Raw genomic sequence first — 27,925 nt, 5'->3', positions numbered from 1 at the left:
GATCGGACCGCATCGCATCGCGTCGGGCTCGATCACCTTGCCTAGGTCGTCGGCCGGTCGAGTCACTTTTTTATAGCACCTCGGGAGGAAGTTCAGTATGCGGGCGGAGACGACTCCTAAACCGCAATACGGTATTACAATTCTCTATTGTAAATTAATATAAGATTTTAAAACAAACAAAATAATAATAAATTGAACTGCGGTAGTAAAAATTAATATTACCTACTTATATAAAGAATTACTACCTATCTTTTCGGGAAACTTTGACCTTTCGATTTTATATTGGTGTACGTCGCTGCACAACATAATATTTTTTTAACTTTTTTTTTAATTGATTAAGTGTCTACTTCATTATTTTACTTATTTTTCTTCATATCATTATGTGTCGTAAATGTCATTAACATTCAATCTGTAACGTCCATAAAAAGAAATAAATTAAATCTACACTCTCCCATTGTCCTTATTCAACTTAACTAAACGTATTTATATAGGTATATATAATTTGAAAACACCTCAGAGAAATGTATAACCTTTAGAAAATAATCTTTTTGAAAAAAATGTGACACTTAACGGGATTCGAACCCTTGCCGCATGGGATTCACGCCCATGGGCTCTAACCGCTAAGCTATGTGTGCCCTATCCAAATGTGATAGAAATTCTTATAATTCAGTGGTTATTTTATATATTTCCTAAGTCAAAAATACTAACTAATGATTACTATAGTTATATATAGTTAGAATATTAATGCTTAACTCATTCGCTGCTGACTGTATAATGATTTTTTAATTAGCACCTTTAAAATGCACGTTAATTACATCGATCGGCCGCCTGGTCATTACGCGCATGTGCGTCTTCAGCGTCCAAAGTATTAATCCCTTGAAACTTGAAGAGTTCGTTATAAATTAATATATCCGTCATTAGTGTAACGCTTGGATTTGAATTTTGTTCACCATCTGTTGGTTATCAGGCGAGTAGTGGGCGAGGGCCAATTTTAAGGAATCCTGATGGAGGTATTCATATACGTCATTACAAGTAATTATGACATAACCCTCCTCCACAAAAACATTTCACCCCTCTCCCCCCCCCGTATACGTCCGGAGTAAGAGGGCGGTTTGTTAGTATTTAGTGATAATAACGTTGATCAGTGATATGAACTGCAGAATGCAATCAACAAATTAAACGTAAAATAAATACGTATACCTACATACAATCATATTAAATGGTATCTTATAATACTATCTGTATGACAAATTAATTAACAAATTGTATATGGTTTATTCCATATTTCTCCACACTCGAGATTTAAAGTATGTTACAGCCTTACCCAGAAGGCAACCCACTTCCCATTATCTTTGTGTTCCTCGGTTAGATCCATTACTGATGGCTATTTTCCCAGAACAATGACCTATATCAAATATTTAAATCTTTCTCTAAATATGGCCGGCCCGGTTATTTTAAATTTGCAACAAAAACGTCAAAAACTGAAGAGGGTGCAAAAAACCCACGGCACGCGTTCACCAACACAAAATTACACACATATATAATACGCATCTACGACACACACCGCTATAAGGTCTACGACAGAAGCTACCATAAAGGCTACGACACTTACCACTATACAGTCTACGCTGTAGAGGTATGTACATATGTGTGTAGGTTTTCCCTGTAGAGCGATGCGATGGTCGTAAAGTCGCGGCCGAATTACGATCGGCGATAAAATAATTTTATTTCCACTTAACCCACATGTGTAGGCCGTGTTTTTTTTCCTGGGGGCATATGCACACTCTCCGGTATGTTTTATTCACGGGTGACCCGAGCGTTTATCAATTTTCTGAACTTCCTGTAGATTTTCTTGGCAGAATTATTTTGGGTTTCGGAAAAGGATAAATTTGTAGCTTTTTTTTCATTAAAAATAACATATTAAATCATAATATTTCCAGGCAAAAGTTAGTAAATAAAATGCAATAATTTAGATAGGTTTTCAAAAAGTTTACTGTACTCTTTTCTTTGCCCATTAAACCTAATTTATTATTATGATCTCAAAATAATTTAAATGTTAAATCATGTTTAATATGACACAATATGTTAATTGTAAAACAAAGATAGATATAATCATATATATATACGATCGTCATAAATGAGGATTATTATTTAGTTATTGCGTTACTGTCGAGTAAATATGATACTTTATATATGACAGAGATATTCAAACTGTGCGCCGCGTCCAATACTCGACGCAAGCTGTTTGAAAAATGTAATAATTTCAGACAATCTTAATACAAGGTCCCAATGATAGATCCCATTTTTGCACGAATTTGTAATCTCTAATGCTTCCTCTCAGGTAGTTTTTCTTTTTGAACTGTATTTATCCGACCTTAGCAACCAGTTTTAAAAATACTCTCAGTAAAATAGTATGAATAAGTTCACATATATTCAAGATCCGAGAGAAATTAGGGAAGCTGGAGTAACATTATGTGTGGCTGGGAGGTTATGCATTGCTTGTTAGAGGTATATTAAAGAAGGGATGTTAATAATAAAACTTTTTAGAGTAGCGATCTATATTATATTATATATTACTAGACTAAAAACAAGCTGACACAGCATTTAGAATCTTCTTAAGGGTGATATTTTGCCTAGGCAGGTCTCTATGTTTAATTCCAAAAAAAAGAGGAACTGCGTGAAGTACAGCTGTAAGTAAAAAAAAATAAGCAGGCTCACCCATCGCATTAATCGCTTTTTAGGGGGCCGTTAGAAAATATTTGGACAGCAAAGGCGCCGCGAGACGGAAAAGTTTGGAAATAACTGGTATAAAGCAAATAAGTTGTGGCTGTTATATTCCATACTGAATCAATAATGCCATAAATGTATGGTTTTGTTTGTGATTTACTGCTTACAGTACGTATTATCGCGGTCATTCCAAAAAATGCATGTGTCAACACGTATTACAGTGCAAATTGCAAGGTTTCATGTATGGATTAAAAAATTAAAAAGCTTCTGAATTTTCACTCGACAACTGGACTGTGTGATAACTGCGTCTGCGCAGTAGAACGATAGTGGCGAACCTGCCGGTAAAAAAACGACCTACATCACGCAGAGAGTCATATTGAGATTAACCGATTTTCACGACCTGTCAAATAGTACCATGCAATGACAACATCGCGTCTCGAAGAAGAATGGGATTGGCGAGACAGTCATCACTTTTACGTGTAAACAGTTATTATCGCGATAGTTTAAAATGCACACTCAATGTGCAAGTAAATCCATGCAGTGTACAAGTGATACAAGGTTAAATTGAATCCAAAGCATGAATCATTGTCTTGTACTTCCAACAGTACAAATCGCACTCAAAAAATATAATGTAAAAATAGTATTAATCGTATATTGTTTATAATAGAGAAAATAAATGTATTTACCTGTGCCCTCTTGGGCAGAGATGCAGGTTAAACAGTTACATTACGCGTCATTATATTATGTACTGTGATTAATTTTCTTCCCTTCGCGTATCGTTCAAGGAGAGAGGATTCCCAAATGAATAACAAGAGTCTTTGAGGCCGAAAATTCAAAAGAAAATTTGAAAAAAAAAGTTTAAAAAATAACGCCTCCTTTTATCATCGCCCGAGGCAGGGCTGCGGATACACTTTTGAAAAGGTCGGAGTTTAAATTTTAAATGAAATAATTATTTTCATAATACGCCCTCTTTGTTACAAGATAAAAAAACGCTTTTTTTTAAACAAAATATATATTTTCCCCATTACAAATTTCGTTTTAAAAATGTCATCTGCACTTGATTTACCTGACGGACACATAGAAAATAGTCCTATATGTCCTGTACACCTATCCACGATTAATGAGTATTGTACACAATATCATTTAGGTATATTCATAAAAATATAATATAATATGTAAAAAAAATATCACGGTAAATTCCATTTTTAAAATAAGTACATAAATTATTTTGATACTTATTTTATACAAGGTTTTTAAAACAAATAAATACCTATTTCTTATTACTCACTGTCGTATAGTGGAAAAGGTAGGTTTTAAAAATTTATTTACAAATCAGTTATAAATATAATATATTATTATGATAATAATATTCCACTTCAGTGTAATGTTGAAACAAAACTGTTGTGATGTTTCATGATGCTCTGTATTTCATGCGATTTGCAATTATCAGGTTGATTTTTTTTATAACTTTATATTATTGTTTGTTCACATTTTAAATAGGTTAAATATTGTTTTTATTACTTTATTATAATATTTACATAAAAGCTTACTTTCTTCTCTTATTTCGTGTTTTATATTGGTTGTTATATTAGTAATTATTAAGTATTTTTATTCATTTCGTGACTATTTATAATTAAATAATTTTGTATTGTAAAGATGGCGCATTGGCCAATAACTGTAATGTCATAATACTCTTTTCTAATATATAAATAAATAAATAATCAAACATTTCCAATATACTATATAGGTACTAATGATATTTTAAACTACCAAATATCAGATCCCACAGCATGCAGCATTTCCTCATATAGAGAGCAGTACCGGTTGGTCAGGCATAATAATTATTATACCCTATAATATGTTACTTTGTAATATATTATGAAATTAAATAATCTACGTAAAATGCTATGCTAAAAACAGTGTGCTTCATCTAAAAAATAATACAAATAATTTGGTTGTGCCATATAAAATCAAGAAGATATACATATCTTCATATTGACAGACGTTTTTTGCCATCATTGGGCATTTCAGTTACGAATCCAAATTCTAAGCTCAGCCGCTTTTTGTTTTGAATTTGGAATGTTAACTAGACCCCAGTTACTGGGGTTTGAAAGGCAGCAATTGTGTTTAAAATGTTCACAAGTTAATTTATTATGAAGTTATTTTTTGAATTTAGAATGGTTGTGTTTCAGGATTGCGAGCGGTTCTGGAGAAGTAACAGTGATGGGTCGCAGTCGCAGTGACGTGAGGAGCAGCGGCCCTTGTGCAAGAGTGAGTGACCCAGGGAGCACTCGCGGGTCGCTCGTTCAAGTGCCATTAAACGCCCCCTTATGGTCCTTATTTATTTTTAGAAAGCGCTGGCAAGTGTTCGCTCAGTCTCGCAACGCACGTAGCATAATAAATGTCCGGAAACGGTATAAAAGCGGCGCATTTAAAGACTCTCGCCGACGGGTATTTATACTGTTCCGGAAAACTCGATTCGGGGCGTCTTGACACCCCCCACGACCCCCTGCTTGAGGCCCAGGGGTGTGCTTGTCACATAGGAAAAATGCGGGCTCGTAATTAAGTGACCCGTGTGAAACTAAGTCCACTATTTTAGCATGCTAGAAAGCGGATTATCTAGCGAAATAAATAAATGGTTCCCATCGTATTAAGTACTCGTATCAACATGTATCATTGTAATGTTAAACTACCTTTTGGACGTTGTATTAAGTTAACAACACAACACAAATATTTGGAAGTAACAAGGTAGAGAAGGGGACAAAGCGACCCCTGAAAAAAATGGCGGGAGAAGTAACGTGATAGAATCATAATCAACATAATACGTTATTAAGAAGCAGTTGACGAAGCGACTTTCTCGGTGGGAAGTTTATCAGAAAAGAACGACATCAAGTATATTATAAATGTAAAATTTGAATTTCTCCCAGTGTTTAACGGAGTAATTCTTTGAAGTGCTATACGTTTTTTTTTTTCGAATTAGTAATAACCATGTCCTTGCGAGAATGCGACTCCCTGTCATATCGCCTCGATTATATCTGTTATATTTGTTCAATTTATGAATGTGCAAAAAAATATAAGTATCTCCTATATATTATCTCCTATATATTATTATCCTAAGAGATTTTGGAAAATACGTCATTTTTTTTATTTAAATACCACTTTGTTGATTATTAAAGGAATTCACTTCAATTTTTGGAGTCCCGAATCTACTTCCATTTGAATCGGGCACAATCTGATAAAACTCGACACAATCACAGATAAAATCATTTTTAAATCGCGTTTTACATCCGTCACCTTACATTTTCGCTACTTTACTGTCTATCTATCGCAAATTGATTATAATGTCGCTTAATACTTTCTGTTTAATCGAAATTTCAGAAATCAGAATTAATATTCCACAAATCTATTCAAATCTGTAAGTAGCACATTGGCGCACTATTGAGTTTTAACTAGAAATAAATACATCTTTCCTCACTAATTACTACGAAATATAATCTAAAACCATGTCACTGCTTTTTATCTGTCAAACTTATAGACTAATGATTGTCATTTGTTTTCTTTCGCAAAAAAAGTTCATTTGACGTGTCAGAATTCAAATTTAGAATTTGCAGAATTAATCAAAAAAATGTAACATTTCTATTAGCATGTTAAATAATCAATATCAATCAAGATGAGTTTTCTATTAATTAATAACAAATTTGATTATTTTTTAAATACTTCTTTGTGGCACTATTTTTTATTGAATAATTACCTAGGCTACTAATTTCCATAGATATAGTCATATTAAGTTGCCATTGCAAACAATGAAATAAATTAATACGAATTGTTATAGTTGACAAAATTTGTGATATTGTATAATATCTACCTATTTTTACCATCCTTATCATCATCAATCTGGACCTATCCACTGTTGGATGAAAGCCTCCTCAGCCTTATTCTACTCCTTACTTACACATGAAAATCAGTGATATTATACTATCTATATTTATAATGCCATTTTTATCACGTGCCTTAATAAATCCACTGCTGGATGACGGCCTCTCTACGTTGATTGTATTCTTGATAGTCTTGAATTTCATCATCATCATCAATCCACTGCTAGACGAAGGGTTCCGCAACGTGATTCTACGACTATCGGTTTAACGAATTTGTGATATTATACCTATTTCTATCATCCTTATCATCATCGACCTGAACCAATCCACTGCTGGATAAAGGCCTCCCATAGCCTGATTATACTCCTTTCTGTTATATGAATTGCTGTATTTATCAAAATCGGTGATATTATATTTATCGACATATTCATATCGTCACCATCATCAACCACAATCAATCCACTGCCGGATGAAGGGTTCCGCTACCTGATTCTACTACTATAGGTTTAACGAATTTGTGATATTATACCTATTTCTATCATCCTTATCATCATCGACCTGAACCAATCCACTGCTGGATAAAGGCCTCCCTAGCCTGATTCTACTCCTTTATGTCATTTGAATTGCTGTATGTATCAAAATTGGTGATATTATATTATATATATTTATATTGCCATTAGCATCGTGAGCCTGAATCAATCCACTGATGGATGAAGGCCTTTCTAATTTGTTTGTATTTCTGTCGATCATATGAATTGCTATATTTATCAAAATTGCTGATATTATATTTACCCATTCATAATATCGTCATTATCATCATCAACCAAGATCAATCCACTGCTGGATGAAGGTTATCCCAACCTAATTCTACTCTTCTTAGTCACATAAACTGCCATATTTTTTTTAAATTTGTGATTTTATATACCTACCTATTTATATCGTCATCAAACTGTATCAATCCACTGCTGAATGAAGGCCTCTTTAAGCTGATTCCACATTTTTAGGTTTTATAAATTCCTGTTTTTATCAGAATTGGTCTATTACTCTCAGATATAATATGTATTGCTTTATTATTTATTAACATTTGTCTCAATATGAATGTCCCGCACCGGGAAACTATATTGGCTAAGGTTAATTTTGAATTCAAAATTTGATTTGTAAATATTATTTTATTTTTTACATACATTTATTTTTTATAGACAATGAAACAAAACAATGTTTAAATTTGTTTTTTATGCTGCTAACCTTTTTCTATTATGTAAATAGGAGCCGAAAGAGATTAATATTTAGGTATAATGGGTCGCTTTTTATGATAATCACATAATATTGCTGTATATTCGAATGAATGAGATGCATAATTATTTATCATATTTAAATGCACATACCTACACATATATTGTATTAAAATTAATATGTCATTGGTAGCAATCGGCGATTGTCAGCTGTTCTGCTAGGCCTAGCAGCCTGAAGTGGTGTCAGGTGATATTGTGAAGGCCTGACTCCAGAATAGACTACGCATATGACTCCAAATTTGTATTGGCAGTGACGAGATGCAAATCGTAAAACTGACAAATCAGCGAAATGTCAAAATGTCTGACGTAAATGAAAATCCATCCCGAAGGGAAAACTATGGCGCCGTTTATGCATACTTCACAATTATATAATCATACAATACCGCCAAGCCGTCTGCAAGACCTAGCGAGACAGACTGGCGAGAGCCAGCTGGCTCAGCTAGTATTTATATAATACCGATACTATTTCATTCGGTCAATCCAAATCAACTATTAATGATAATATTTGATGCTCATGTACATGGAGAAATTTTTAAAATTTTTATACTTAGTTAAAAATATCAATTATACACATAGGTACCTAACCTAAATTGACATATATGATTCAGAGCCGACTATATTCACTGAATATCGAATTACGATGATAGTGCTAGTTATTTTTTTTTTTAAATTATTAATAACTATGTCCTTGCTTTTTCGTACAAGGTGGTTGTTAGTAATTTTGAACAATCACAAATACCCAGGCTTTGAGAAAAACACATAAATATTGTGTCCTGACCGGGAATCGAACCCAGAACTCTCGGGTAGAAGGCAAGCGCCTTACGCACTGCACCACGAGAGCCGCCAAAGAAGTGCTATATGTTGCAGACCACGTAGAACATCTCTTCAACCGAACTAATTGACTATATCCAGAGTATAAAATAAGCTTTTCATCATACAATATTAGATAGCTATTCCAGAACGATTTGACAAATAAATCTCATAATGCCAGTGTTGATTTTGCTATGTAAAATGAATCTGCAATAAGTACCTAGCATTAATAATATTTTTGGCTTAAAATTCATATTTTTAAGATTAATTTCCATAGATTTTTTGTATCAATATATTTAGGCATTTCTGTATTGGCGGCCCTCATAGTCTTGTGCCCTTCACCCAGGAGCTCCGAGTTCTATTCCCCGTGAGGTCACAATATATTTAAGTGACTTTCTCAAAGTGTTTCACTTATATTACTACCTACACTACTGGCTTAATAGACAACTATCATTGGGTCTAATGTCCTGTTGTAGTGCTAAAAAGAATAGGTATATGATATATAATATGTGTTGAATATACCTATTATACGATATATATATTATCTATATAGGTACTCTCATAGAGTTTCAACGAATATATCAGTTACCACAATGGTTACACTCTCACGTATTATTATTAATATACCCACACACATTCATTTTCGTGGAAGGTTTGTGAAACATATTCTCCCAAACCTCTGTCTGGATTAATATGGTCACTGTTATTTATACAGTTTTCCATTCTCCATCTAAGTTCTTGTTTATTAGACTAGCCACCCCACAGCTTTAACAGTAGCCATTACGAAATATCCATCGAAAGATATTTTTTAATTTTATTAAATACCTGTGTAATCTAATGAATTGCGAATCTGTTCATTTTATCCACATCTCATTAAAACAGAGTTTGTTTTCGCAGCCCTATCCAATTTCCGTTATAAGCTTGTTTGCTAAATCATATTGAATTTCTGAGCTTTCAGAGCCGAATTACTGCATTCGAATTTGGAACAATTTTCTCTCTAAAGGGTCTAGGGAACTTGTATACGCCTACACGTTAAAGACCATGTTTATGGCATTTTTACAGTGCACGTATGAGTGTTATGTGATGTATAACAATTTATAGAGTAATGTATTAAGTTTTTATTATTTCCTTTATACAATTTATCGAATACCTATAATAGTTCACATCGAATTTTGTATTTTTTTTTCAAAGGAAAAGTTTACAAATGAGCATTAATACCTCCACAACAATAATTGCAGTTCTTTTTCAAACATGTGTGCGTAGAATTATAGCATTTTAATTGTTTTAATTGTACAGCTGTAATCTCCAATAACTTGTGCGGTTTACCTACTAGAAGTAAAGACGATGTAACTACTAAAAGTTTCCAACATAGTCATCTTTACTAGGTGACCTATCAGTGGCGATGGGTGGAGGTAGGCTGTCAATATCCGACATAAACAGTGCACACTAGACTTCGTCAGTCAAATGTATTTGTTTTCATTGAACTAAGACTACAATGCACTATTTATGTCGAATCTTAACAGCCTACCTCCACCCTTCATCACTGCTAGCTATATAATATTATTTAGGTACACAATATTAATTGAATACTTATAAGTAATATTTAAATTTAAAAAATACGGAATTCCTACGTACTACATAATATTATATATGGGTGAAGAAGGGTTAATTAATAATCAATGATGTATTCCTAATATTGTTTTAAACTGATCTAGACTTCAAGGCCAACTATATTCAAGCAGTGGCACTGAATTGCTAATAACGACGGTAGTGCTAGTTATTGATTATCTTTGAATTCAATGCGGTAACCTGTTCACAAAAAATTAAGATTTTTGATAATGTCATTGACAGTAAAGTTTACCATATTGCATTCGAATTATTATGAGCAATAACTAGCACTACCATCGAAGTTTACAGTTTCGTGCCACGGTGTGACTATAGTGGGCTTATGTGTATCTATAACATGTTAAAATTTTCATATGACGAGTCTAATTTAAAATTTTTCGCTTCACTTTACATACACTTTCAAATAGGTACTAAAAGCCCTAGTAGAGACATACAAAAAATATCAAATGTAGGTATTCTTGGAATTGTAAAATAGATTACTTTATATGACTATGTATCATTTAAAACCGCATATTTAATTTTTAAGTCATTTTTCCCAACTTGGTAACGTATAAACTAGAATCCATGTAGCCCTCGTATTCCTATTAATTCTAAATAAATAAACAATGTTATTTATTTATACATAATTTTAATTGTAGATTAATCATTCTTAAATCGGTTTGATATAACTTATATTATCAGTTTAATTGGGTTTAAATATACTACGTAGAATTCGACTTTTCAAAAATTATAATTAACTAATAAACTCTTCTCTAGAATTTAATATAACTTATATATATTTTTGTTGTATCTATACAAAAATAGTCAAAAACAACAAATTAATACCACACACCATTCCACTCACATTCCTACTTATTTCGTTCACTTTCGAAGGTTTTCGGACATTTTTCTACTTGAAAGGAAAGTCGACAATAAGTTTCAATAAAAAACATTCCAAGAATTCTTTCAAGTTATTAGTTGCTGAACCTAATTTACGAAATATTTTGACCACTTCAATCAATGATAGGTATTGAAAAATCTTTTCTAACTAATAAAACTTAGAACTAGATAAAAACAAATTTACACTTACTCTGTTCGAGATAAACCTTATTAATCGAATGGGCACACATACATAGGGTCGTCAAAAAATATCGATATGTACTTTAAACTAAAAATATTAGGCTTCATCTTACGTACTGGCCAGGTCTTTAGTGATGTAATGGTATTAAAAATCCTTTATAACTCCTTAGTTAGAACCCGGCTTGAGAGTGGGTCGATTGTTTGGGACCCGAATCAATTGAAATATGACCTTATGATAGAGCGAGTTCTTAGGCTTCTTTACTTGAGGTTATATGACTACTATATGTGGCTTCATCCAACTGTCTTCCTATTCATCCCTAATCAGTCAAACCAATACTTACCGGCTTCACGTCTAGCATGGCAGAGTTCTTTCGCGAATACCATCTGTAAGGAATCTTAGCATTACTTTCGATAGTAAGCTGTCATTTGGTGGCCATACTGCTGATTGTTTGGGCCCGCAACAGCTGACATACAACCTCATGGTGGAGCGAGTTCAAAAGAAATTTTTGAGACTCCCTTATTTGAGGTTTTATGGATACTATTCGTGGCTTTATCCAACTTGCTTCCTTTTAGGTATGCTTGCATACTGTATTTTAAACATTGGAAGATATATTTGGCCACTCATCTTTCCGACTTATACGCGGTGTAAATGAGAACCTGCCATTCTTGTTAGTATTCTTTATATTATTTATAACACTACAGCAGGCCAAGAGGCTCAATGACAGTAGTCTAGTGAAACAGTAGCATATTTGTGAACAAACACCCAGACTTTGAGAAAATCCCATAAATATATTGTGACATATCCGGGGATCGAACCCGGAACCTTACGCACTGCACAGCCGCCAAGAGAGAGTATTGCCTTATGTGTCCCTGATAGCTATCTTAGAAATCGGGAGTATCAGTTGTTTGTTCTCTCAAGAACTAACCTGCCATTGGTGATTGCCTATTGGGAGGCCAATAACGGATGCGTATAGATTGCCATTGTTTTATAAATTCTTAGTGTGAGGCCTCAGTGCCAGCGTTCGGCGCAGCTTTGAGCGTTATGCGCAACTCAAACATATAACCGTATAAATGTATAACCAAAAAAAGACATTGTCTACGAACATTTTCGCACACGGTTATACGTTTGAGTTGCGCAAAACGCTCAACGCTGCGCCGAACGCTGCCACTCAGGACGTACATTTAAAATGGGGTCTTCTTAGCTCATTCGGTGTACTTCCTTCAGTGTCGTCCCGTGGGGGTAGGCAGATTGAGCGTCGCTTGGGGGCGGCAGTTACTCGAAGGGCGGCAAATCGAGGAGAATCATTTGGAATATATCGTTACTGTTCTGGCAGAAGACACTAATTCGAAAAAATGACATATTGAGTTAGTTATACCAAAATGTTCCTTATTTCAAACTTAACCGTCGGGAAACCTTCTTAATAAATAAACAGTCTTTATTCATCCTTTTTACGATTACTTAATAAACTCCCATTTCAAACATTTTAACAACTTCAAAGTCAAATTACTCAAAACTAGTATTCCCCAGTTAGTGTGTTCTGCCAGAACATAGACGATATAGAAATAGCTACCTAATAACGAAAACACCTTTCCGTTAAAAAAATCAGCTCACTGGTTTTGCCGGGTTCGCGATATCTAGTTTATTTTCGTTGCCCTTTAAGGTCCATGGTGACTAGAAACGACACGTGCAGATTTGCGAATAATTACAGTCTGATAGTTTGTTAGTAATGTATCCATACAACACATTTCTTAGAATCTCAGATATTGGACTTATGAAAGGATGATAAAAATACTGTATAAAAAATAGGGCGGCATTTTATCTAGGGACGTCACTGACTTCCTTGTATCTACTTAATATTTTTTGTATTTACTCTTTCTACTGATTTTACACTCTTTTGATACTACTTGAGTATTTCTCTCTTTTTAAATGTCATGACGTGAACGTCTTAAATTTATAATTCGTAAAGTTTACTATATGTAAAAATAAATAAATTTTAATTCGAATTTTGAATTTGAAGCTTGTATTGACTTCGGATCGGTTCGCACGCCTAGGTGTTTATTTTTGTAGTGTGTTTTAATACTATAATTATTGGACTTTTTGACCTATCACAGTGATAAAAAAACTCTACATGGTTATATTATTATAATTATAAAAAATGGAGTAAAATACAATTACATTAAGTGCATTTAATTCTAAATAAGCTAACGACAGTGTCCGACAGCGACAATCATGGGCTTTAAATCACTGTGAAGATCTTCGCATAGGGTTTCATTATGAAGGTTCAATCGAGAATACCATCAATTTGGAAGTAAGATCGTGCTGGCGGGCAGACACCCCGGTGCGCGTTAATTCGACGCAGCATTCAGAGGTGGAGGGTCCTCGATTGAAAATCACGCCTGGAAATCAAATTTCTTGTAGTACGGTGCTGTGTCAAGTCATCTCAATGCCTGAACCAAGGCCTGCGCGTTAAATTAACGGCCTTTGAAATAAGACAATTACTGTATATTATGTATTGTATTAGAGTATTAGACATTATCTACATACATGACTTCAAAACCCTCATTATATAATAATCTAAAGATAAATATTTTAAAATCATACATAGATTTTTGTACATACATAATTCTGAAAACACTTATGAGAAAATATAGCTAATAGAAAAAATCTTTTTTGAAAAAAATAAGACACCCGGTATGAATCGAACCTGCGTCTCTTGGGTATCACGCCCTGTGCATTACCACTATGCTACGACTGCCATGCTTAATTGCGACAAATTTTAACTATTGGCCTTTTTAATACCTGCTCATAAGCGATCTCCAAATTGAGTTACGGTAGGCGATCGGTTTTTGTATTCTAAATTAAGCCCAATAGTTAAGATTTAGTCGTAGCATAGTGGTAATTCACAGGGCACGATACCCAAGAGACGCAGGTTTGATTCCTGCCGGGTGTCTTGCTTTTTTCAAAAAAGATTTTTTCTATTGGATTTTTCATGAGTGTTTTCAGAATTGTTCAATAATTAGAATGGTCCATTCTTAAAATCGTGTGAATTATTCGTTGAATAAAAGAAATAGTTAATTAATAGATTTTTGTTATATTACGATTCGGTCAACTACAACGATTATAATTAATATTTAAATAATTACATAGGTACTAACAATAAACGACTTCAGTAGTCAAATGTGATATGTGATTTTCACAAGCTTGACGGTTTCTATGATGTGTTTCGCTACTGTAACTGAGTATCGTGGTCTGATGTAGTACAAATAAATTTACTATATTCAACAATCTTTAAAATAATCTATATAAATAATATCGTGTTCACAGTTCTAACTCATCTTATTAGAGTATGTATGTGTTTTATTAGAGTAAATCGAAATTCAAAGTAAAAATGGATTCTAGATATTAGACTTATGGAACGAATCAAAATAGTATATATTTGTCTATTGTAAAGATACCACGACTATATTTTACACTATTGTTTGTAATTTTACCATTATATTTTTCATTTTATAGATATACCTACTTATTAATTCTAGCTTGTAATTTGTTCAAAACAATCGATCGTCGCTTGACCGACAAAACAGGTGAGTTCCGTTCAACTCAGTACCTAACTGAAACAGAGATTAAGCATAGAAATCAGAAGGGTTAATGCAGTCGCTGTTTTGTGAACTTTTGAGGTATCCTCTAAATATTATTTCATTACTGTTATTTTGCATTACACTTTTATTGTTATTATTTTATAGGTACCCATAGGTATATTAATTACCAAAATAATTCTCGATATAATCCATGATTTTTAATAAAATAATATAGTTTATAAAAAAAATATATTAACGTTTTTTTCCTTGAATAAAATAGTCCAGAGCTTCCGAAACGGTGCACCGCGACCGATTGGAAAGTGAGATTTTCGTTAATTAAGATTTGAGGAATGATCCAACCATATAAATTCTATTCAATGATATTTAATTATCTGTTAGTTCTGATTGACTATAAAATAAGAGCTTACGTTTTCTTTTAATGGCAAACACAAAACCTGTGACCTATTATTATTTTTAAATAAACTGATAATAGGCAGTACCTAGTACAAATCCATATATTATGCTGTGGATGCGGGCATCCCCAGAAATATTCGATTAAAGTATTCTAGATTTATTATATTTTTTTAATCTTTGGGCTACCATACGACAATATTACACACCATACCACTTCCTCTGCTGCCTGCCAAGGTTGAACTTTTTGCAAAACCGTAAGTAGATACTATGTAGCAAATATAAGGCCTATTTTATGATTTTCAACACAATTCCTACAAGGAAAAGTCACCGCAGGCCACTGATTAGTACCGATTAACTAAACCACCATTAAATGCCATGGAAAATGCTTGTTGAAATGATCTAGTTATTCTTGCATTAAATTTAAAAAAAAAAAAAGTAACGGTACCTACATAGTTTTCAGTGTGCCGTGGCGCTAAAAAGGTTGGGAAGTCTTCGATAGAAAAGGTTGGGAAGGAGGTTCAATAGACTGGACGATTCTTTTTTAATTTCGAATTATTTTTTACGTTAAGAAATAAAATTATATTTTAAACAGCAGACATCTAGTAAAAATTCAAACAGACTGCGATGCATTAATATAATATGTAAGTAGATTATTGCCTGAGTAATAGAATAATAATTATTTATGAGATGTATAATAAATTCTTTGAAATCTGAGAAGAGATGCCCACTACATATTGTGGTTAAATTCAGATTCATTGTTGGTTTGTCAAGCTCACAGGAAATCCGTTTGGGTATGTCAAGACAGAAAGTGCATGGTCCAGTGGACACAGCGCAGGAAGCTATTAAAATCTGACACCGGAACCATAAGGGCCAACTGTAAAATTGGAGTACTTTTGTATATAGTTAGTTCGGTAACTGATATCAGTTGAATTCTCACTCGCATTTAAAATGCTATTACAAAAGAACTTTCACGGGTAATTTTGAATAGATTTAATGTGAAATCACTGTTTTTTTAACGCTGACAATCACGTTTGTGTGAAACTACAAACAGAGCATACAATCAACATGGTAATAATCATCTAATTAAACAAAAAGGTGACTTTTACAACATAGATTGAAATTTATAGTATCATCACCGGAGTCTATCTACCTGAAACGAATTCAGATACCTCATATTTTCAGTGCTTTTACCCCAGAATCCTGATACGTTAGACCAGGGATCGACAACCAAACTACACAGGTGAGCTACTTAACAAGATTGCTGACAATGATGTACCAGGATCAGAGATTCTAATCTTTTTATTTGGCGTTAGAGCATTTTCTAAGATCTCGTTTCATATTATGGTCTAGAAGGGTAAATTTCAAAAGAAAGCCTCTTGATGAATTTTATCTCAATTTGTATGTAAATTCATTATTTCATTAATATTCTGATATACACGACCATTTCAATGTATACGACCGTCACAATTACAGTATGTTAGCGCCGCAGTCGTAAATTTTATCATTTCCACCGAATCTACTTCCAAAAGTTGTATTATTTGGACATTATACTGAAATTGAAGATTCTTCACGATTTCGCTTGACTTTAAATCGCCAGTATGTAAGTATACCTAAGATAAACAGCCTCGAGTAAAAAAACTGACCTGCAGATCTATTAACTAGTTACCACGATAACAGTTTTAGTACCTATCACGAGGGATGGTTTCCCATCCTAACGTCTCAAAGAATTTGAATTTATATACGCCCGTCAATTACCTCCGTAGCCGTGACCACTTCTGGATCATAACTGTTTCCTCGTATCAGGCTTATCCGGCAACATCAGCGAAGGCTGTAAGACTAATCAATACGATCCCCAGAGACACAGACATTGTCAGTGATGTGTATTCTGTTTTGAAATTTTATTTTATTGTTTAATTATGTTTATATATTTTTCCTTTCTTCTGAGGGTAATATTGATATGTATTTTTATTTAACTGGTTTGATTATAATTAGATCTTTGTCAATTCAAATATCATGTTGTGAACGTCCTGAACGAGTTTCCGCTACTTTAATGAATCCAATTACTGAATAACACGGTTAACTAAACTGAAAGTTAACACTTTACAACTGCTGTGCATGTGCCATGCCACCGACATTTTTGACCTAAAAAAATAACTGGAATTATGTTTGTGCTATATCTCATTAGTTTTGTTGTATTATATACTTATAGCAATAATAGTATATTATGTTGTATATTCTATATTGTACAAGGATACATTGCCTTTCCAATTTGTTGAAAATATTTCGTACATGTACCTAATCAATGATATTTTACAGCTTGTAAGACACTGGTGAGTTAATGTTAACTCGCGTTAAAAAACACCACTCATCCCGGGATAATTAACTCTCGGAATACGACATAGCATATTTATCACTTTTTTATTGATTTTGGAGTGAAGTGATAATTATGTTAGAATAACAAGGGTATGAAGAAGTTCTCAGAGAAATTGAGATAACAATCGACGTGTTGCCGATCCCCGCGTTAGACATACGCGCGAGTGAGAGGGCACCCCGCCCAATCCACAGCTCGCCTTTTTGGGGAAAATGGCAATAATCAAGACCGCATTCAATCCGGTATTCTGCGTCACTACTCACCGCCGCCTCCTCTCGCCGAGGCTCGTTTGTAAAGAGATTGTTAGATGTTCCGGGAATTCGACAACGGTTTCCCACTGCCGCATGAATGAAACGGTAGGCATTCGCTCATTTTCCCCCCACACTTTGATACTCTTATTAGATGTAATAAAATACTAAAATTGCTGCAGAGCGAATTGCTCACAATTGAATACCTATTCATTTCGTCACATTGATTTGGTATTCAGCCTTCATTGAAATTGTCATTTTATTATGATGTATTCTTCAGACAAATCGGATATTTCGTTTTGGTTTACAATACCCCAAAATTGCGCCCACAGTAGTAAACCCACACTTCATATTGAAAAGAAAAGAAAACTTGATTATTGACGTCATGACGAGAGGTAGGAAGTGTGAAATAACAGAGATTGTACAGGGAAAGTTATAAGACAAAGAAACGTTAGAAGAAGACATATCTCATGGTTGCGTAATCTCTGTGGATGGTACAAATATGACAATTATTATCAGGAATCCTCTTCAGAATAACTATAGATGAGGTGAAGTTATCCAATATGATATAAAATCAATTGAAAAATTAATAACAATATTAACATACTTACATAATTCGAAATGACTTCTGAGAAAATATATAATCAATAGAAAAATCCTTTTTTCGTGATCCGCGACGTCGGTTAGTAATTAATACCTACTTTGATTTAAAAGATGAAAGCCGATTGCCAATAGTAACTCAATTTGGAAAGCGCTTAAGAATGTATTGTAAAAGCCATTAGTTAAAATTTGTCGCAATTAGGTAAGATGCCTATAGCATTATGGTCGATGTGCGTGGGCGCGAATCCCGAGAGACGCAGGCTCGATCCTACTAGGTGTTTTTTGTATTTTAAATCAAAGTAGGTATTAATTATTTAATTACTAATCGACATCACGGATCACGAAAAAAGGATTATTTATATATTTTCTCACAAGTTTTTTCGAATTATGTATGTTCAATAAAAAGAATGCTACATTCTTAAATCTTGTGAATTATTCGTTGAATAAAAGAACAGTAATTTGAATAATAATTAGTGAAACATAGAACGTATGCTTCTTGTCTCATATTATGTTCAACTGCCGCAACTATGTCAAATTGTATTTAACAATAAGTACAACATTCTTTATTAAACACGCATAATTTGAAACAACCTCAGAACCTTCATCATTAATAATATTTAATAATGATCAGGACCAGTTTCGTTCACTGTTAAGGAACATTCTCAACTGATACAAAGCATTTATTCATCCAGATCTTCTTCTTACTGTCACATTAAATTATGTGAATAAGGTAATACATATTGTGTTTTATTTAAATTAATATAAGTAGTGTGCTTCCACCAAGAATTGAGAGTTGACACAATTAAAATGATTACTAATTGTATCGGTAAATTATTAATCGGCGAAGCCCACCCCACCCAGTTCTAGTTCGAGCCGGAACATTTTTATCCATAGAAAAGTATATTCCTGAGGTTATTCCAAAATAATGTATGTTGAAAACATAATTAATTTATAATATAAATGAGTCATAGCTTAAACCTTAACATTATTCAACCGATTATTTCAGGTGTATTGAGAAAATCCTTGATAACTGCCAGACATCAATCAATATAGAGTTTAACCATCAGTGAGAAAGAAAAAAAAATTATAGTCATGTCGTATAGTTATATGCAAGTTAAGTTTAGTGGGTCAATGAGTACTGATTTTGATCGAGACACAACTTGAAACGTAATCTATTATTTAGGTAGCGTTTGCTCTACTGTACACAAACTACGCATTCGTTTGTTATCTAAACACTAAACGATTTAAATAGAGACAGGTAATTTTTCACCTCACCTGGTCGCCAAATAATATTGTCGGCCCCACGAGGCGGCAGGCGGTCGGTAGAATCACCTCGTAGGTACCGCCGTGATTTATTAGCGACATATCGCGAGATACGCGCCAGGAACTTGCATACTACTTTTCAAATGTCAATAAACAAAAGGTCTTCTGCGAGTTTAAAGGTCTCCCATTCGAGTCAGTGGGCTTTGTGAGTGGCAAAGTCGTCGACCCAAGAACGGCGTAATGCTCAAAAGAAAAGATGCTGACTAAATTGAGAAGTTCGGAATCGTTCCATAAATTAATATATAACTAATATTTATAGTATAACTAATATAGTTAGAAGATTAATAATATCAACTGAGTGTACAACGTGGAATTTTAATTATTTAAATTCTATTATTAATAGAGATGTATCTATCAGTGGCGAAGAGTGGAGGTAGGCTGTTAAGATCCGCCATAAATAGTGCAGCCTAAGCTTTTTCAGTCATACGTATTTGTAGTCATTTAACCAAGACTACAATTTACAGATAGTGTGTTTTTAAAATTTAATTACACCCTGCCTAAACCAAACCATAATAGATAATAGTCGAAAAATATGCGTCTATCTATAAAATATCACTAGAATAATATTTTTTTTATCTATCATAGTTTGATTTACGCAGGGCTTAATGAATTTTAAAAAAAAATAACTAATAGCATGTGTATTATGTACCTATATTTAATTCAACTAAAACAAATAAATTTAATATGAATGAAAAAGTGTGCACAATTTTGTCGGATCGCCCAAAAATATACCAAAACTATTATATTTTGGTTAAGACAGGGTTTAATTAATTTTTAAAAACTAACCAACACCATCAGTAAATTGTAGATTAGTTCAATAAAAACAAATAATTATGACTAATTAAGTTTAATGTGCACTCGGATATTAACAGCCTACATCCACCCTTCGCCACTGGTATCTATCTATGGTAATCTTCATATCCATATTGATTTCAAAACACTTTAAATATCTTCTCATTTTACTTTCTTTTTTTGGCCATGTCCGATCCTAAGATTATATGGCCCTCATGAACAGTAAAATGTTTAAAATTATGATAAACTCCACCAATGTGTTGTTTGGTCAGTAGAGACATCAGTTACCACACCATTATCAAGTTGAAAACTGATCTTGATAATGTTATGCCAACAGATTTACCTATTTAAGTATTGACTAAACATCACTTTATTATTCATACACTTTAATATTATCATTAATACTACTTCTACTGCAGAGTGAGAATTCTACTGCAGAGTGAGATCCTAAGAAGCAAATTTAATGTCAATTACTAAATCCAAACGACTAGTTTACAGTATACCAAAGTAGTGAGAGCTAAATATTTTATATCTATTAAACGTGAGAATATACATTTTACAAGAGATTACTTATCGATATTTCAGATTAGCGTAGTTAGTAGTAGTATATTAACACAATTATAAAATCTCAAAGTTGTTTTTTCTATTGTGTATCACGGCATATTTACATATCATTTATAGTAATACTATTTTACACGACACGTTATATTTAAATTGTAATTAATAAAATGTTTCAGTTGAATAAAATTTTCATCAAAAATCCGCTTAATTTAAAGTTATGAATGTTATGAAAACCTGTTAAATTCTGATTAACATTTTATTTTTATTATGTTTAATTTGTATTTGAGAAAAATTTCGATTTTTAAAAAAACAATCAATGACCGTTTATGCATACAAGTTTACAACATTACAATATCGTATTACGAGCTACTAAATATGTCGGCTTTTTAGACCGTGCTCGGCGATGTTATAAATATTTTTTCGATAACTCGGTCAAATACCTTCCTTTCTCTTGCGCAAAGAGGTGCAATTTTTACAACGGTCGAAAACAGTTCATTAGCCTGGCCTATGACAAATAAAATTATATACATAGTTTAAAATTTAAACTATAATACAGCTGACGTACATAACAACAAAATAAACTTACCTACTTCTGTCCCATAATGACATCGTTAAAGGACAGAAATTAATTGATTAAAGTTATGTATGTTTACATTGGCATAACTGTGCGATATAACTCTGGGATAGACATGCAAGATAAAACTGTAAGATTTGATTAAAGATATGGGATAATAATTAATCTGTGCATGTAAATTATACGTATTACATTTCGTGGTATCACAATTAACCGTGATCTGTCGTAGCAGAAAGAGATAGAATTGAAATAAAAAAATGACGCATTGTTAGTGGAACATTGCTGACAGCAAATTGTTTCAATTTAATTCAATAAGAATATATATTTATTCAATATTGATTGCTGTCTGATAATAACGCTGTCATTTTTATCAGGTATTTGATGCGTACGAGACTCGATACTTACTAACCTAATTTTGAGTCATTCAGTATTTTAAATACATAAATTTATACGATATAATTGTATTTGTAATTTATTTATCTACATATTTTCTTGTTAGTTCTGTTTAAGTGTTTTATTTAGACACGATTTGATCTCAATGCTATTCGGAAATCAGCTTCCGATACAGCAGCTCACGGTGAAGTGTGATACGGCCAACTGAATACGTTTAATTTTTCGGACATGAAGATCTTATACAAGATGAAGTTCTCCTTTCAAATCGCTGTAGCAAGTTCTAGTTTGACGACAGTGCCATTTTTCTATGCATCAACAACAAGAAACCTTCAAACACATTCACGCATGGTATGAAAATTAGTAGATATGTGGTCCTTCCTTTTAGGCTCTTATGTTTAGGCTTCATATATATATAACAAGGTGTTCTTAAACATCTTTGGTTAATTCTAAATATACCTTCAATGATCATATTATTTGGTGAAATAAATCTGTGATGACTGAAGTCTAGAGTCCTAAACCAAAACGGGTGGCTCAAAACCGTTCAAAATATTTTAAAAGTGCTGATGTAGTATTTATATTTTAGTATCTATCACTATTTTTGTAAGACGAAAACAGTTTTTTTCACTGCCATTATAAGACACAAATATGACCACAGAAAATGTACTATTACTAAATTACGAAATTAATCATACTATTAGTAAGATTTTTAAGAAGTTTATTATACAGTCAAAGTAGACATATATTTATTTATACAATATAATCGTCGAAACGAGAAAAATTAAACAGATTTATCTTAAATAAGTAATTTAAACATAGGTATTCCATTAAAGCTGCGATAAAATCACCGCAAGAGTAAAATAGCAAAATGGCGAATAGTATAACTTTAATACTACTACTCCAAAACAAAATTTATGACATTACAACATGGCAACGAATGTCAGCTTCAATTCGAGATAATTCTCATGCAATATTTAACCATTGTGTCCGTTTGGTAACGCAAGATAAACCGCCAGATAAATAGGTGATCATTTAGCTACATAAAAAAAAATTTCAATAAATTATTGAAATTATTGCTCGTTTCTTAACGTACGCAATGGTCATATAAATTTATGGTGACGTATTTTTGCACAACACGTTATATTCTTAAATATTGACTAATGATTATTTATTGTTATCTATTATGAACACTGTTTCTGCTATAATAAATTTTATAACTAAATGGATAGATAAGCAGCAAAATGGTGGAAAAAACTCCAATCTTGCTTGTCAGAAAGAATACATAGCTTATATTGTAAGGTCAATTTTACACAAAGACCAGATAATCACCAAGAGGTCACTAGTCATGTGATGTACTTATTCACAGTTCACAATGTTATCTGTGTGGAAATAACAAGACATTTTATAGCCATGGAAATAAATAATTATCTAATTACCGACTACTTCTTTGCTAATACAACCAATCTGATGGTATTAAAAGTTTGTTAGCATTCTTTAAAGAACGAAATATCTTATATGTATTATCTTTCACGTATAATATATATGAAAGTGTGGAGGGTATTTGGTTAGAATATTAATTAGCAATGATAAAGAATACTTCATAGCGTATAATATTATAGTAAATAGTTCATATCGTTTAATTTAAACAATAATCCGTTTTCAATCATTGTATTCAAACCAGTGTCGTGGAATCGACATGGAACCCCAGTTATTTTGTTCTCAAAATGTATCTACAAAAATAATGTTTGTCTGTCAATCAATCATGATTTCTGTCTAAATTCACGTATTGAGATACATGTTTATAAAAACGTGTAAAATTTTTAGATAGGAGAACATTTCGCCGCTGTAACGTGCATTTCATATTGGCTGCAGATGAAAAATACTGACTCGACGATGAGAAGACGTTTTAATTGATTTTAATAAAGGTTTTATGTTCGATATTTTCTCGATTCTCTGTTAGGATGGTAGAATACTCAGTCGTAAGTAAAATAAACAAATTATATTGGCACCATAGGTTTATCAATTTTGTGAAAAACCGGAACCGACCCCTGTGACAGGGTTCCTATTTTGAATTTAAAAAACTGAAGCCTAAAACTAAACCCATAATAATCTTTTATCATGGAACCTAATTATTATAAGGCTAATTTTGATCTGTAAGTAATATTTTTATAAATATTCAATGAATAATTAATATAAACATACCTCCTAATCGTGAAGTTCCGTAGTTGTGAGTAGAGTTGGGTATTTCCCGAGAAAATCTCAATCCCGAGATTCGGGATTTCCCGAAATGATGAAATTTTGAATTCTCGAGATTCGGGATTTCCAGAAAAGAATTCTCGAGAATTCTCGAGATATCGGGAAATTTAAAAAAACCTGTAAAAATCCTAAAATCATTGTAAAAACAGACAAATTTAAAAAAAAAATATGATTTTTTTTATTTATGTAAGAAGACAAACAAAATAGAAGTAGGAGAACAAAAATAATTCAAAACATTACTTATTAAAATTGAATTTCAAAAACTGTCAATTGCGGCGTCTGACAATCGCGTACGCTTTTGAGACACAAAATTCCCTGATGTTGCAAAAATTGCGCTCATTTTGAGTCGACGTTGGCTTAATTGTGTTAAATGCCCCGATCAGTCTTTGAACGTTTTGTATTTTCTGTCCACTTTTTTCATATAGAAAATAAATTTTTCAATTATGTTTGATAATAAAGAAATCCCGAGGAAAGATTCTCGAGATCCGGGATTTCTCGAAATGTTAAAAATTTCAATTCTCGAGATTCGGGATGGAAAATCTCGAAAATTTCTCGAGAATTCCCGTCGGGAAATTCCCGAAACCCAACTCTGGTTGTGAGTGAAAATATGAATTAATACTTTCATACAAGAATTTAAGATATTGACTTTTTAATTCCATATGTTAACTACCTGAAGTACCGGCTTCGCACAAAGTCGCTTCATTGATCGATATACATATTTATCTTACTTCAAAACAGTAATAATTATATTTTTCAATATCAAATAACCCTGTATCTTGGTATACAATATGTCAAAATGAAAATCATTCTGACAGCAGTAAAAGTAAAACATTGGAACACCAAATTACAGTGGAATCCAAAATATGCACACTTTATCCGTCGTGAAAATTTTAAATTGGAATTGGCAGGAATGGTAATTTGAACAAACAAACTTTATAATATTATGTATACTTGAGGTCAAGTATGAAAAGGAAATCAAACAAACTTTATCTTGTGTATACTTGAGGTCAAGTATGAAAAGAAAATCAAACAAACATATTTTGACTTCTGTATTATATTTTTATAGATTGTATAATATCCACACACATTAATTTGGTGTAGTTATGACAAGTAAACACCACTCACCGGTGTAATTATTAATTACAATATTATTTCTATGCGATATGCCTACATATTTGTATTTTGATTTGATCGATGAAATGACAATAAAATGTGCCGGCTACAAGGGCACTCTCATATTATATAGTCTAAGAGTACTTTAGTACTCACTTGAACTTTTAACTCGTGTCAATACAAAAAAAGAACCCTTATAAAAATATATTCCAAACTGTGGACGGGGTAACCTGCAACCCCGTCAAATGGAAAATGCTACTTTGAAACTTTCCGTTCATCGATCTGTATTGTTCGCCGACTTTTTAAACTTACATATATCTTCCGTGAGGGTTTTCCTACGACTTGCCAAACTTTTTACTGTTTATTTATAGATTCTACGCAAAACGCTCCCGTGGCGCGGACAGAGCGAACGGGGGGAGCTACACGGTGCCTACGGCGCATCAAACCTACCCCCTCTACTTTTCCACCCCCGGCTGCGGCGACTTCGAAGCAGGGTCCGCGGCCCGCGGCTGGACCAACGCAAAGACATTGACGAGGGACCGAGAAGCACCCGTGTCAAGGCAGGTCCGCCGCCCCCGGCTCCCGACTCGCTTTATTATACAGAGTGACTAGAACTAGATGCTAAAGATCAGACAAATATCTATAACATTCATTTTCATTTTTTTTATTCACACATCTACATAACTCAACAGTTTTTGTAAATAATTGTAGATAAAATGGTATTTACTGACTCGAAAATAAACTAATGCCGTTCCACTGTTGACCTCCTTCGATGTGACAAAATTTAAATCTTAGAATAGATTCAAGTAGAATTCTTAGTAGAATATTATTTTTATAAGTTTCTGAATAAGTTAACATATTGTCTAAAGGACTAATCATAATCAATTGTTTGTAATAGCTACGATGTGATTACTACCTAAATTGGTGTTATTACGACCATAAATCAGATGCTTCAATAATTAATTATATTACTAAATTTCTTTAATGGTCTTAACTGTCAATTCATAATGGATAAACATTTATTTTCATTATGTTTTCTGATAAGCTAAGTAAATTAATTTTGCCTTTTAAAAAGTTGCTAGTATAAATATCTGAATTATTGTAAGTATAATCTTTAACAGTTGACAATCGGACAATTGAAGCGGACAAAACCGACCCTGATTAAAATTTAACTATGAGGAATTCGTACTGCATAATGTGTTTTATTTTACTTACTATATTACTAAACTATATGGTGAAATTTAAATGAACAGAAAATATAAAAAAAAAAACATTTCTACAAACCTCGTAGTTTTAAACAGGTAAACTTTATTTAAAATACATAAATTGGCACAGCCTCAGAAGTATACATATTAGAAATTTTATATTTTAAAAATGGGTCAAGTAGGATTCTAATATACTTGTTTCGACTGAGGGGAGCACAAATGTGGCTGCTATAAACAATACGCCAAATGACAAAATTATGTTTTTGTCTCAACTTACCAATTCAACAAACGTTTGATCAAATGTTGTAATACTGAATGTTCGAAGGCATTCTTTATGACGTAGAGGTCGAGCTTTTTTAATTCACCAAAAAACAGTAGTGATTTAGGTTATTTAACTAAATTGGAGGTAAGTTATAAATACTTTATTGAAAAAAAAACTGTAACAGATCTTTAAAAGTGAAACCACTACCGGACCGACATACATATCTCGGTAAACAAATAAACATTGCACAAAAACTGTTTAATTATTGTTTTGTTGTATTTCACCGTGAATCAAAAAAGTAATATACCAACAAATTAATGCATTTGCACAAATGTAATGCCATGTTTTGCGACCTTTTTTTTACTATTTCATCAAAATTAGCGACGTGTTCTCATAGAATGCAGTGTTGATTACAACACGCAAATGTGTACAATGTGAACTGTCCAAACTACATTTAATTTGTTATAAATAATTGTGCATGTGCATGGGTTTACAAGATATATGATTTGAGAAATACATCGGACGTTTATAATCGTTCAATTCGTGAACGATCGCCAAAAAATTCAATGAGTGCCAGCCAGTCTGTAGGAGCTTTTCAGCTGGACGACCATTTATGAACACGCCGCAAAGCCTTTGACCCCCGATAATAATTAGGACGGCGTCCTTCGTTCCGGCGATTTTGACAGCGTCTTCCGCCGCGCGACGTCACAGAATTTGTTAAGGCGCCAAAGCATCGATTGCCCTTGTGAACCCACAGAACTAATTGACGATCTCGAGTGAAGGAATTGTTGAAGTAATTTAGGTCATTACTCGAGTGTAGACGCTGATAAAGATTGATTAGTTGTCTA

The 27,925-nt window shown here is 32.9% G+C and overlaps 2 protein-coding genes and 1 long non-coding RNA gene across 3 annotated transcripts in view; 2 read left to right on the top strand and 1 right to left on the bottom strand.

Moving 5' to 3' along the window:
• The window catches only part of LOC147070576 (uncharacterized), a 221,352-nt gene that overhangs the window by 89,007 nt on the left and 104,420 nt on the right, over positions 1–27,925 (top strand). The gene's annotated exons all lie outside the window — the stretch shown is intronic.
• Positions 1–27,925, bottom strand: part of LOC147070580 (acyl-CoA:lysophosphatidylglycerol acyltransferase 1-like) — a 767,070-nt gene that overhangs the window by 705,750 nt on the left and 33,395 nt on the right. The gene's annotated exons all lie outside the window — the stretch shown is intronic.
• Positions 15–27,337, top strand: LOC147070581 (uncharacterized). Its single transcript, XR_015070916.1, has 3 exons — positions 15–131; positions 4,920–4,998; positions 25,982–27,337. It is a non-coding gene; the product is annotated as an uncharacterized LOC147070581 (long non-coding RNA).

Source organism: Rhyacophila brunnea, unplaced genomic scaffold (assembly GCF_057557595.1).
Source record: "Rhyacophila brunnea isolate RB1 unplaced genomic scaffold, BYU_Rbru_1.0 scaffold_21, whole genome shotgun sequence".
Classification (NCBI taxonomy): Eukaryota; Metazoa; Arthropoda; class Insecta; order Trichoptera; family Rhyacophilidae; genus Rhyacophila; species Rhyacophila brunnea.
This window is presented reverse-complemented; position numbering and strand designations above follow the sequence as displayed.